A 13,267-nucleotide genomic window follows, 5' to 3' on the forward strand; every position below is an offset into this window, starting at 1 on the left:
CTCGGACTGAGTTGGCTGCGCACACCCGTCTGGGCGTGCGTCCTGGGCGAGCCCCAGACCGACTAAGGCGGCGGCGGCGGCGAGGGCGGCCCACAGATCCGGAGCCCTGGGGATGGGGGGCGGCGGGGGCGGCTCTCCCAGCCGCGCGCCGAGACTCCCCTCCCTACCCAGAAGGCCAGTGGAGGACCGCAATTACCATAAAGCGCCTCGCACTCCGCTCAGCCAAAGCTGTCAAACCCCAGCGGCAGCCACTGCTGCCTCCTCTCACCACCAACGCCGCGCTCTCCCGGTTGCCTGTCCCCTACTAAACCAAGCAGAGCTTGGAGAATGCCCGTTGGCACCCACTTCCTGTCTGGGGCGCCCCTTACCCCCAGAGGAGCCCTTTCCCATTTCGCTGTCAATAGCTACCTTAAAACACGGCCCGGGGCACTGGTGGCTGTTCCGCCCGAACTCCCCGCCCGAGTTCCCCGGACGTTTCAATTGTATGGGAATTGTTTAGAGAGGCGGGGGGTGGAGGAAGCAGCCCTAGGGACACAAGGAGGCGGGGATGGGTGGTGCGGGGACGGTAGGGGAGGAGAGATCCGCCAGAAATGTCCCCCAGTTCTCGGGCATTTCACATTGTGCACCTCAGATGGCTAGAGGGTCTGTCCCGGCCCCTCACCCCCACCTCGAGAGATTATCTCCCGCGTTTTATTTTCCTTGGCAGGGAGCAACTTTTGGCTTACACCATTCGCCCCATAAATTTCCACTCGGTAACGTCGTGCTGATCGTACAGCCCGCGCCCGCAGCAGTTAATTCAATTGACACGTATTGAGCTTCTCCAGCGCACCCGGCGCGGCGCTGGGCGCGGGGGGAAGGGCGGGGGCAGGCAGGAGGGAGGGGGAAGCGGAGAGGCGAGGTTCCGGCCTCCCCGGAGCGCAGAGCCTCTGGGGATAGTCGAGAAGCCCCAGTTCGTGCAGCTAGCGGGAAGGGGTGGGAGTGGGGGAGGGGTGTTCCGGTCTAACCGCACCCAGATCGCGGGGCCTGGACGATGCGGCAAAAGGTGACCCCACTCCGTTGCTGCTAGGGTCTTTTTTGTGCTGGAGGTGGGGAGTCTCTTTTCTGCTTAAGGACAAGATGGTGCAGGCTCGATGAGAACATCAATCCGAAATGGAGGTGACTTGTAAATCCACACGGAAAGTTTTAAAATTTCCTGGAGTGTCTCCATGCCAAAAATAATCAAAAGCATCTCAAGTTGATTACTAAGTCAAGGTCAAGGCCAAAACCAGCTCTAGCTAGAAGATCCCTTTTAAAAATTAGACTTAATACTAACTGTGGTACTGGTGTTAGGTGCGATTTTATTTATTCTGTTTTAGTTCTCAGCAGTTATAAAAACAACCCTTTCCAAAGCAGAAGTGAAACATCTCTACCGTTTGAAACCCGAAACTTCGGGCAGAATTAAATCTTCATGCTCCAGAGCTGCTTATAACAACTGATGCAAAAGACAGGCAGGCAAGTGCCCCAGCGAGCAGTGCCCAGCCCTGCTGAGCCGCCACTGCTTCCAGGACCTGTGCCTGCATGATGGAATTCACGCCTTTTTCTTCCCCTCTTTCTGGAGGTGGATGTCTCTGAAAGCTAACCCACACATTTTTTTAATCTCCGGTAACAAGCAGAAAGACACCTGGACTATTATGCTGTAAAGCTATTTTTTATAAAGACATTTTAGGGCCAGACATTAAAAGTTATTAGACTGAACGCATGCAAGTTACAGACGCAGCTGGAGAAAGGCCTCTGGTTGTGTGTTGTAGCAACATTTCTTTTTGAAGCTACTCCTTTTATTCAAAACAAACCTAAAATAACTGAGAAGACTGAAGTTGGGTACTTGTGGGGAAACTCTCTGAACACAGTTCCAGGCAAGGAGGCTTCTGTACCACTGTGGGCCACTCCGGAGAGCTGGCCTGGGTGAGTGGGGAGGCCTGCCAGGCTAGACTCTTCCAGCTCAGTTAGGCCTCCGCAGAGACGCTGGCCACGTGTCCAACCCCCTTCTTTCCCCTTCCCATGCCTCCCCAACTTTTCCCCAGGCACAGGCTTTTCCCAGAGTTAAGAAATGCAAGTAACCATTCAGAATTTTAAAAAATCCAGAACCAAGCGAGACATGGAGCCTGCAGAGTCCTGTGGGTTCCAGGGGCTGCTGACAAAAGGGCTTGTTTGTCTAACTTTAAAAGTCCTATGTTTAAAATGAATTGGGGGGGGGCTTTTACTGTAAATGTGAAGGGGCCTCAAGGAGGGTCGACTGTGGGAGAAATTTGATGCTGGAGACAAACAGGCCAGTAAATTCGACTTGGACGTATTTGCAGCATTTCAAACCCCCCTCCCTTTTTAAGGAGTATCGCCTGCAAGGTATCCACGTTTGGGCTGGTGGGATTAAAGGGTTTCTCTTCCATCTCTACACATTTTCCAACTCTGTGGGATTTTAAAAATACCTTATTAAGGCTGTCCTAAGAGGCATGAATATGTGTATATGTATATGTGTGTGTGTGTGGGGGGGGTTCATGACTCACTGAGAATTCAAATGTGAAAATGTCCCAAGGCAGAGGGGGGTGGGTAGGGAGTTTACACCTATTGGCCTAGTTAATTGGAATCGTTCCATGGAGGAGAAGCAGAAAGCTCAAGAAGGGCAGTCCCATTTTGGGTTCCCACTCAAAAAGGGGCTCCTAGAGCTAGGGACACCACAGAGCCTGCAGCATGTGAGGGCAGCCAGGGCCTTCTCTTGCTCCCTCCTCCCAGGCCCTCCCACCAGCCCCTCAGGAGCTGATCTGCGGGTCAGGCAGATATACCAGGAACTCAGTAAGGGGAGGATTTCAGTGAAAGCAGAGGAGGAGGAGAGCAAGTGAGTTGAGTGTAAGGGAGGGGAGGCCACACAAGCAGTGGAGAAACAGGAGAGGTACTTCTAGTTGAGCTGTGGAGGGCCATCCCTCCCCTATCGGTCTCTTGTCCCCTTGGAAGGGTCCCCAGGTTATAATATATACCTGGACCTCAGGCTCCTAGGCACTCTTCCTGCTACAGATTCTATCGAGGCTCTGCAACTGGGCCAGCAGGTTGGTACTTCAGGGAGCAGGCCAGGCTGACTATGCAGGGTCTGCCAGGGCCTCTTCCACACCTTCAACCACAGCCCAGGCCTAGGAAAGAGGCCATGCACCCCCCTGGTGAGATTCTTACCTGGTGTTTGGGAGAACCCTTGAATCCCAACATTGTGTGTACGAGTCGTTTGTGACATATGTGTAGGATCTATATGATAAAACTCTGTAGGCCCTGCATGGCTCTCTTCAGAGGCTGTTCTTAAGTCTATGAGACTGATTATTGGAATAGATAGGAGTTGGGTGATATCAGAGCATGCATTTTTTACTTTATATAGTGTGAACCAGCCTATTAATGTTAACTATTTTAGAAAACACACAAATACCCACATTAACACTCTTACCCAGTCACTTTGTAAAAGAACTCAGGGCTTACCCAGTGGACCTTAAGAGAACCATTGTCCTACCCTCCCAAGCACAGGGCATCCCTGTCCCAGGAATTTCAATTATCCAGAAACCAAAGGTAACTGCCTTCCATGGCAGGAGGCTACTAAACTTAGGAGTGGCCAAGTTGAAGACAGGTGCTCTTTCTGCATAGCTTTTGAAGGGTTATTGAGCCATTCAGGTAGAAGGTTCCAAAAGGCAGGCCCAACATAGCAGCAGCAACTGCCTTTTGGAATTTCTGGTCTGGGCTGGATGAGTCTCAGGCTCTGAGATCCCCAAAACCCAGGCACAGTGGGTGAACCACCATTTACACTCAGAGGCCTGGCTGGGTAGATGGGTGTCAGCCAAATAAACATAAATGCATACAGCTTGCGGGAGGTCCAGTCTTGCACTCCACCTGGTCCCAGCTTAAGACCCCTCAAAGCCGCTGTAGCAAAGCTCCTTTGGGTTGGGCCGGATGCTCCTGCAGATAAACACGGCCACCACACCACATCCCGCTCTAGCTGCTTATTCAGCCAGGCACCTCCAGCTCACATTTTACCCCGCTGGGAGTAGTGAGCTGGGACCGCGGGGAGAGGGAATGGAGAACTATCAAATACTTGTCCGCGAATCTAGCATGTCCAACTTCCAGCCATTTTGGATCAGGCCTTGTTCCTTCACTTCTGCGGGACCCCTGCAGAGACTCCCTCCCCGGCGACTGGAGGAATCTGGAAGGCCTCTCAGCCCCTCTTTCTCGGGGCAGGAAGGGAGTATGGCCCCAGCACCTGGAAACCCAGCGCTGATCTGTCTCAAAGCACCTCTGAGGGGGCCTCAGAGGGGGCCTCAACCCTCCTCTGAGGCCCCCACCGAGTCAGGCGCAGAGGTGGGTTGCTCAGGTTGTTTGCCTCCGGAAGGTCGCAGCCAGGAACAAAACTGGGGGGTTGGTGCAGAGCTGCTGAGTCCAAGCGGCCCAATCCGCCACACTTTTACCCGCTCCCACTCCCCTTCCGGGCCCACTCTGCTCTGCCTTCACCCTCGATGACCGCCCCCCCACCCCTTCGTCTCCAGCGTGTTAGCAGCCGCACAGCCCCTGGCCACGAGTGCGGGGTGGGGTGGGGGGCGCAGGGTGGTTTGTGTTGCAAGGCCTGACAGAACCTTCTGTGTGCGGCAGAGGGAGGAGGCTAATGCATAATGCACAGCGCCTGGAAGCCCAGCCATTAGCGGCCTGTCGGTGACACAGACAAACGACTAAGAGGGAGGAGATCCAGCTCGCTCTGGAGTTTAAATATACCAGTGTGGAGGGGAAACGCCATGATTTAAAAGTGTGTTTGCAGACACTCGCATATATTTTAATGATTTCCAGCAGGCCATGAGTCCCAGCCTTGCATCCCCCCTCCCAAAAGAGGGATGTGTGGTTGGGGTAGGGGGAGCAGAGTGAGAGGCCTCAATCGGAGACCCACGCCAGCTTTTGCAAGATGAAGGGGAAGAGAGGTTGGGAAATACCTAAGAAAGTGAGCCCTAGGGAAGCCACATGACCCCAGGCTATCACCAGAATTTTTCCCCCTAAAATCTGGCCATTGAACCTTCCACCCCTACTGGCCCCTCTACGTTGTACTACGAAGGCCTGGGGGAAAGAATATATCCTGCCAACCTTGCTTTCCCCAGGCACCCACATTTTTGAATATTCTATTTCCACTGAGGATCCAGAGATCTCCTTCCTCCGGGTTTAGCACACCAGTGTTTTTTAGCAATTAAGGCGAGAAGGGGGTGGGGATGAAGATAAGCCAATTTTTTTTCCGCCATGCAAGTGTGAAAGATAAGATAACGTTAAGCTGGGGCAAAGCGGCTGCTTACAACCTCCCCTCAGCGATTTTGATCGGTCATTTCTTATCTCACCAAAATGCTCCTTTTGAGAAAACTGCATCAAAAAAAGAAGAAAGAGAAAGAAAGAAAGAAAGAAAGAAAGAAAGAAAGAAAGAAAGAAAGAAAGAAAGAAAGAAAGAAACCTGAAGAGAAGCATTTTCATTTGAAAGTGACATTTAAAACCCACCTCCTCTGGGCAAGCAATCCCCTCCCTACTGGCTGGGCTCCCCAGGAAAAGTCGCACAACTTCAGGGTTTGAGGGTTTTTCATGGGGGAGCAAGATTACTAGTGTAATTAAGCTGAATGAAACCAGGATGCATGATGAGGACCAACACCAAGCTCAAACCCGGGTTTTCCTTCTCTTAGTTACTGACTGGTGTTTGTGTTTCACCATCATGCTGGTGTGTTGAAACTATAGTTATATTTGGGAGGGTCATATAACTATGTCAATACGAGGTGGTTGTTAATGCGAAATAATAAGAAACTCTGCTGATTTTTACAGGTCCCTGGAAAGGAAGGAAAAGGTATCGTCCGCCCCAGAACCCAGGAAATCTCAGCCGACTGAACTCTCGGGGAGTTTTATAAAAATCCTTTTTTTCCACAAAATAAATCTCATGAAGGGGTTTCCGGAAGACCTTGTATCGAGGGCAGTTTCGGTATTGAATTCGAGGCCCGCAGGGTGGCCTGTAAATTCCCCCCCCCCCAGCCCAGCGGCTGGTCCCAGATCACAAACATCTAGGCGGGCGGCCCAGGCCTAGTTGACAAGCCTCTGGGCCCACCTCCTCATCCCCCGTCCTGGGTTCACACCTTTTCGCCGGGCGCACAAGTCTACCCTCTCAGGACCCGCTTGCATGACCTAAAGCCCGGGGCCAGCCGAGGCTGGCCGGATTGTCCCCGGGGAGACGAAACCACGGAGTGGGGAAACCCCTCCTCTCGCCCTTCCCCGAAGAGCTTCACCGCGGCGTAGGCGCCGACTGAGCGGGCATCCGCTGACAGCCGGGCCTCACGTAAGGCCCACAAGCGACCCATTAGTCAGCCTGAGTTCCCCTCGGGCGAGCCGTCTGGCACTGCCCCAAGGCCGGGCAGGGAGGAGTGCGGGGCCGCAGCGAGCTGAGAGCAGGGCGGGGACGCGGGCTCTGCGGGGCCCGGTCGGGCTCGGTTCCGCGTTCCTGGGCCCGTGGGTAAGCTGAGCCGGCGGGGCAGGCCGCTCCCTGGCTGGCGCCGAGGCGCCGAGCTGAGCTTCACGTGCCCGCCATCTCAGAGGCGGCGGCGAGGGGAGGGGGCAGGGAGGCGTGCCGCAGCTTCCGCGGGGTCTCTGGCCCCCGCTCCCCGCCCGGAGCTGGGTAGTGACCACCCCGCAACCACCAGCCCAGAGAGGAGATGCCAGATGCCGAGAGGCTCCTAGAGCACCGCTCCGAGAGCTGCGCGGCAGTGGCAGCCAGGGGAGGGTGCTCCACGCGGCCACCCCAGGAACTTCCCAGCCGCCCGGCCGCCGCAGTCCCGGGGACCGGAAGCCCCAGCGCCTTCCAGAACGGCCTCCGCTGCCCCCAGGGCTGTTGCAGACGAGGGCTGGCTGCGCATCATCCTCGATCCCTGTCGGCCTCAGCGGCCTTCCTTTGCCCTGGGGTATCCCCATTTGTGCCCACAGGACCCTTCTCCCGCTCCAGTGAGATCTCCCTCTACACCGCCATAAACGCCTCTTTTCCACCCCCCAGCCCCGCAGCTGGGACGGGAGGGGCGCTGAGCCGCCACTCCGGCCGGGTAGGAACACCTGCTCCCAGGCCCTGCAGCTGGGCGCGTGGTGCCGGGGAAAGGCTGCCTACTGTTGTGTGCAGACATCGTGGAGGAGAAAATGGAGCTCCGGAGCTCAGGGCGAGGCGTAGCCGTGCCTTGGCCTCCCCCACCTCCCACGCCTTTGGTGTGATCAAGCCCGAATCCCGGGGACTAGGGTCTTTTGAGGGTCAAAGGGCCGCCTCCTTTGGGATGGGGCTTTTGGTCTTAAGCGGTCCTCTACAAGGCAGATGGGCAAAACGTGTTTTGGGAGCCTTCCGGTATTCGCCCCCGCTCTTCAAACCAGACAAACTCATCTCCCCTCAGCACCCACTCTAGCTAGCATCCGGAGGGGGATGAAAGTAAGTCATGACACCGGCAACTCCCCGCCCCCCTAACGAACGGTCTGGTACTGGGTCCGGACCCAACGTGGCGAGGGACAATGGACCCGACTCATCTCTCTGCACCCGGGACATCGGACGGCTGACGTGACCCGCGCTGCTCGCTCTGCCTCACCACCCCCTTCCCCGTCTCGCCCTCCCTAGCAGTCCTGGCCCAGGGCCCGGCCGGGGAAGGCGTTGTTTTGCCAGCGGGAGCCGAGCGAGTGCGCAGAGAAAAGCTTCCCTGCTCTAATGAGAGTGCACAGAGCGCTGCAGCGAGGAGGATGATTACCCGGCGGGCGGGGGGGCGCGAGCCCGGGCCGCGGGCGGCGTGTGCGGCGGCCCCGCGGGCCCGGAGTCCCCGCCTGTCTGGCTGCTAATCGCACGCTTTCTGCTGTTACGCAGGCAGGCGGGAGCCGGCGGCCGAGCCCAGCGCCGGCGACTCGGCGGGTGACACGGAAACATGGCGCAGCGCCCCTCCCCCGCCCGCCCTCACCGCGCTCCCGCCTCCCGCCTCGCACTTCCTCCCGCCCGCGCGGCTTTTGCAGTTCTAATGCTTTGCTGTCCGCCCGGCACCATTTCGCTTGCAGCCGCTCCTAAGCGGCCCCGCGCGTCTCTTTCCCCTTTGTTTTCGGGGTCTATAGAAAACGTTTGCTTTTGTCCCAAGCTCTCGTGAAACCAAACTTGTGGTGGCAACGCAAGGCGGTGCGGGCGGGGAGGGGCCCGGGGATTTTGGCAGCAGCTGACCAGAGCGTGGTGGAAACTTCTCTCGCTGGGTTCCCCGCCACCCGCCTTCCCTCCTCCCCCCTCCTCTCTCTAACACACACACACACACACACACACACACACACGCCCGCCCGCCGACGCTTCCCCCTTCTCCCCCGGGGGCCCCCAACACTCCAGAAAGGAGGTCTGGGCCAGAGGGACGATGACCAGGGGTGAAAAGCCTTGGGTTCGTGTGTCTATGAGCCTCAACTTTGGGGCACTCGAACGATGATGACCTGGTTCCTGGCAACCCTGAATTGTCTCTCCCTCGCCTTGGTCACTGGGGCCTTTGTATCAGCTGGTGGAAAAGGAAGGGGAGGGAAGAGAAGAAAGTGGTTCGTGTGTGTGGTTTTTATACTTAGTTTGTTGGAATCTTTCTCCACCACTGTACAGCCTCCTTTACAGGATCTAGGGAGAGAAAAGGGGACTTTAGGCTCCAAGGGAAAAGGGTCAGAACCTTAGGCCTGGGAGCTGGACCGTACTGTACTGGCTGGCTCAGGCACGCTCCTGCAGAGTCGAGGACAGACGAGGCTAGGTCCCCAGATCCAGGAAACGCCAAACCTCCCTCCCCGGATCGGGAGCGAAGCGTCCCCCCCCCCCGCGCTGGCGCTTTCCCCAGCCCAGCGCGCACGCCAGTGGTTCTCCGCACCAGAGCTGCTCAGGCGGCAATTTTTTAAGCCTGCAATTAAGCGAGGCGTCGCCGTGTCCTCTGCTAGTGTCGATCCTGTCAGTCGCACATGGCCTTGGTGCTCCGGTCCGAGGCCCTGCGATTAGTCACAGGCTTGCTTCGCTCCTTCCCTAATCCGCCTCTGCAGGCAGCCTGGGGACGCGGCCGACTCGCCGGCGTTGGCAGGGAGCCACGGTGAGCGGGGCGTGCTTCCAGTCCAGTACCATCCCCGCCGCGCCCGAGCCGGCGCGGGCCCCGGGGTGCGGGCTTGGGACTCCCTCCCCTCTCGCAGCCCCCAGGCTGGGGCAGCAGCGCCCCTCCTTCTCTAGCCCCACTCCCGGGCCTTCGAGATCTATTTGTGTGGTGTCATTTGCATAAAAATAGGACAAGTGTTTCAGTGCGTTCGAACGCGGGAGGCGAAATCCTTATTGATGTGTCTGTGTGGAGCCCTCGGTTGTCTGAGCGGTTTGATTTAGGGTGTTTGTGTTGCCTTCTGCGAGAAATAAGAGGAAATCCTGCACAACGCCTTCGGCGGTCCGGGCCCCCCAGAGCATCCCCCTCTGCGCACGGCGGAACGGTCCATCGCCAGGACCCCGGCGTGCAGAGTCCACAGAGAGCAGGTTGAGGGCCAGGCGGGCGGCCCATTATGACTCATAAAACCGGGCGGCCTAATCACCAGCTGCCAGCCCGTTTACGTGTGGTGCTTCCCAATGCTCCCTTCACCCGGCCCGGGCCTCCAGCGGGCTTGCCCCGCTCTGTTGGGGCTAATCAAGTGGCCGCTCGTTCCTGTGGGCAGCGCGGCTTCCCTTCCCAGGCGACCCCCTCTCTCCCAGCCTTTGCGCTGCTCGCCAACAACTCCTGAGCTTGGACAAATAGCTTGGAGGGCGCCGGCCCCGCGGAGCCAGTAAATCAATCATTAACTCTCCAGCGAGACCTAGCCAAAGGAGGGAGTGGCGGCCAGAGGCGAGGCTGCGGGGCGAGCATCAGGCCCCCTCCCCAGGTTGGAAGCCTTCCACGCGCCAGCCCACAAGGTGCGTGAAGGCCGGTCCTCCCGGGGCCTTCTCGATCCCCTCCAGAAGCCTCTGTCTGCCGAGCCTTTCAAGCCCGCACCTCGCCTCGCCTGGCAGGTCGGGTTACTGCGCGGCCCCAGGGAGGGCTTGAACATTAACGAGCTGCTCCGGGCCTCTCGGCCTGCTCTCCCCTGGAGAGCCTGCCACGCTTGGGCAAGCTTCTTGGATCCGGTCGGGCTCCTCTAGACCCCGCCTTGCCAAACTAAACTGATCGACCTCATGTCTACCAGTCTCCCTGCGGCGCCCTCCCCACGGAGCCCACTATTGTGCAGCACGCAGGGGGTTAAAAGCTTTGGTTCGCCCTAGCTCCTCTGCGGCGCAGAGGAAGCGCGGATCAAAGTGCTTACGGAGAAGGAAACACACACGAACACTCGGGCCTGGGTCGAAGAAAGCCTACTGGAGAGCCGGCTCGGAGCCGCCCGCCTCCACCCGCTTCCCACACTCTGGGGAAACGCAGTGGCGGCGCTGACCCGCGCGATTCTCTAGACTGAGCTTGGTGCTGCGGGACCAAGAGAACGGCGAGGAGGGGGAAGGACTAGGGGGAGGGAGGCGAGCCTGGGCTCCGAGCCAAGAGGCCCAAAGCCGCAGATTAGTCACCACTCGGCTCAGCGTTCACTGGTGCGCCCGGGAACCCGGAGGGCAAGCGTCGGCCCTGCTCCGCTGGGTTCCCGGGGCCTGGGAGCCACTGCGTGGGTGCCCCCGCCTCCATCCGCGCGCGCTTGACGCGCCTGGATGGGCTCTCGGGGACCCGCATTGCCAAGATCCACTTGTCAGTTCAAGGGCAGGACAGAAACTCTGCAAGCGTAGTCTTGTGAACAGGAAATTTCTCATTGACGAGGTGCTGCCCCTCCCCCACACCGGCTTCAAAACAAAACAAAAACCCAGCGCCAGCACTCAACACGCCCAGCCTGGGCCCCCGCCGCCGCCTGCGTCCCTACAGTGCCTCGGCGACCCCCTTGTCTCAGCGACCGGGGCAGTGGAGAGTTCACCGGGTCCGGGCCCCAAGTGCCAGTGGCAGCAAACAAAACAGGCCTGGAGAACAGGCGTGGTTCGGCCCGCCAAGGGCGCCCAGTTGCCACCCTCCGCTGAGCCTGGGCAGGGTCCGGCAGGAGCATTGAATACACGAGGTTCCTCACCCTCCTGGGTGATGAGCCGGGCAGAGCGGCTTTTCAGAGCTGCAGTAGTCGGCCAGATCAGCGGCTCCCCGGGGGGTGGGGGAATCGGAGGCCGAGCGGCGCCGCCGACTTGGCGAATCCCGCTGCAGGGACTCGGGAGGGCTGCGAGCTCGGCCTGGCAAAGTTCCCGTGGAAACTCCATGTTTAGAAACTCCAGCCGCCTTGCTGGAGGAGGGGGGAAAAAGCGCGGGGCGAGAGGGAGCTGACCGCAGCGCCTGTCACTTCCCTGGAGGAGGGTCAGCGCTCCCCCCCAACCTAATGGGAAGTCAGGAGGGTGGGGATGGCCAGATCCCGGGATCTGTTCTTTTGTGTATGTCCCTCTTTCCTCCACACTCTAAAGGAAATTTCTAAACCGCTTTATTTATGGAATTCAGCCAGAGGAGAAAGGCCGTCTTTTTAGGGACCCTGGTATTAAGGGTAATTTCGTATTTGACACATGTAAATACTTAGTACTCTCAGGTAAGGTCAAATTATTTATCATCTTAATTTATATTTCAATAGGCCTACAATTCAGAGGCACGAGATGCCTCCTTATGAATCATTATGGTCTATTAGGGGAAGTAATGTATAAACAGCACTATTTGGGAGGGAATCACTTATGTTGACATTTAAATGGCTCTTCAATAGTTAAAAAAAAAGACATTCGAGTGCCTTTGATTAAATATACAATTTACAAGACCATCGGCAAAGCCATCAGGAATATAAATTCTTCTCAGGACTTTTATTTATTTCCTTTTTTTTTTTTTTTAAGTCTTCCAGGGCATGCATGTCATTTAATCCCTTTGGGAAAATCTACAAATTTCAAGGAAAATGTCATTCTCCTCAACCCCAGCTAATGTCGAATCAGGAACCCAGGGAACCACTGGAAATGTGAGCAAACTCCACCAGCAGGCACCCCAGGGGGAAGTTTGTAGATCTTTGTATCTCACTAACAGAATCAACCACTTTCTAACATTGTTGCCACTGATTTGTGAAACATAGCTTCCCTGCTGGAGCGGAACCTTCCTGAAGGCCTGTGTTCATCCATCCATCTTGGTGTTCCCACAGCACCCAGCACAGGGCCTCAAATCATTTTAAGTCTCTCTTCTGCACTTGCTACAATGAGACACTGAGGCTCTTCCTGGATGTCTCCTCCCCCAACCCCATGCACTCTTTATTAAATTACTCTGTATATTCATTCACTTGAAGCATATCTCATCTTTAAAACGTCCTTCCTTGACCCAACATCTCCTTCCCTGGCTCCCTATTTATCTGCTCCCTTGCACAGCTATACTTCTCAAAAGAGGTGTCTACATCCATGTTGCATCTCCATTTCCTAACCTGGTGTGCACTGTAAAGATCAGCTAGTTTTGAAGTTATTCTAAGATATTGGGATAAATGTAGCTTTGTAACAGCGTAAGATTAGAAGCAACCTAAGTATCCAGTAATGACACTGATGCTACATGCACACAAAGGAATAGTCTGTAGCTACTAAAAAAATAAAGATCTGCTCTGTGTACTAATATGGAATGACCCCTTAAGATCAATTGTTAAGGGAAGGACATAGATGAAGAATGAATGGGTATGTACGGTATGTTATAATTCAGGTATGTTACAGTTTGAGTAAAAACAAAGTAGCAGGGAATGTAGACACATGTTTATTTGTATGCACATTGAACATCCTTAACGCTGCTGGGGAGCACCCCCACCATCGCTTTCTTTGTATATATACACGTCCTCAGAATTATTTTCAGAAATGGAAACACACTGCACAAGCTGTTCTATGCCTCACCTATGAAACATCTTAAAGACTATTTTCTATCAGCACATAGAGATAGGCCTTGTTTGTATAGATAAATCATTTACCATACTCTTCAACCCTCACCTCCATCCTTGCTGGCAATTCTGCACAAAGTCCTCAAGATCACCAGTTACTTCTTGTTGCCAGGAGTGTGTGTGGGAGGGGGTGTTTTTTCAGTCCTTCTTTTGGCCTAGGAAGCATCCAACACTCCTGACCACTCCTCTGTTAGGCTGCTCTTGGCTTCTGGATGCCATGCACACATGGTTTTCATCCTACCTCTGAGTCTTTTTCTGGGCTCTTCTCTATGGTCTACTCTAG

The 13,267-nt window shown here is 56.0% G+C and overlaps 1 protein-coding gene across 3 annotated transcripts in view; it reads right to left on the minus strand.

The window, feature by feature from the left end:
* The window catches only part of BCOR (BCL6 corepressor), a 112,438-nt gene that overhangs the window by 44,697 nt on the left and 54,474 nt on the right, over positions 1-13,267 (minus strand). Inside the window, exon 1 of one of the 3 annotated variants that reach the window (XM_037165226.2) lies at positions 197-217. The exons of the other annotated variants lie outside the window; for them this stretch is intronic. The gene's annotated coding sequence lies outside the window, so the exon portion shown is untranslated. Of the gene's footprint in view, positions 1-196; positions 218-13,267 lie in introns of those variants that run through there. 3 annotated transcript variants of the gene reach the window in all.

This window comes from Artibeus jamaicensis, unplaced genomic scaffold (genome assembly GCF_021234435.1).
Source record: "Artibeus jamaicensis isolate MK-2021 breed Jamaican fruit bat unplaced genomic scaffold, CSHL_Jam_final contig_60, whole genome shotgun sequence".
In the NCBI taxonomy this organism is placed as follows: domain Eukaryota; kingdom Metazoa; phylum Chordata; class Mammalia; order Chiroptera; family Phyllostomidae; genus Artibeus; species Artibeus jamaicensis.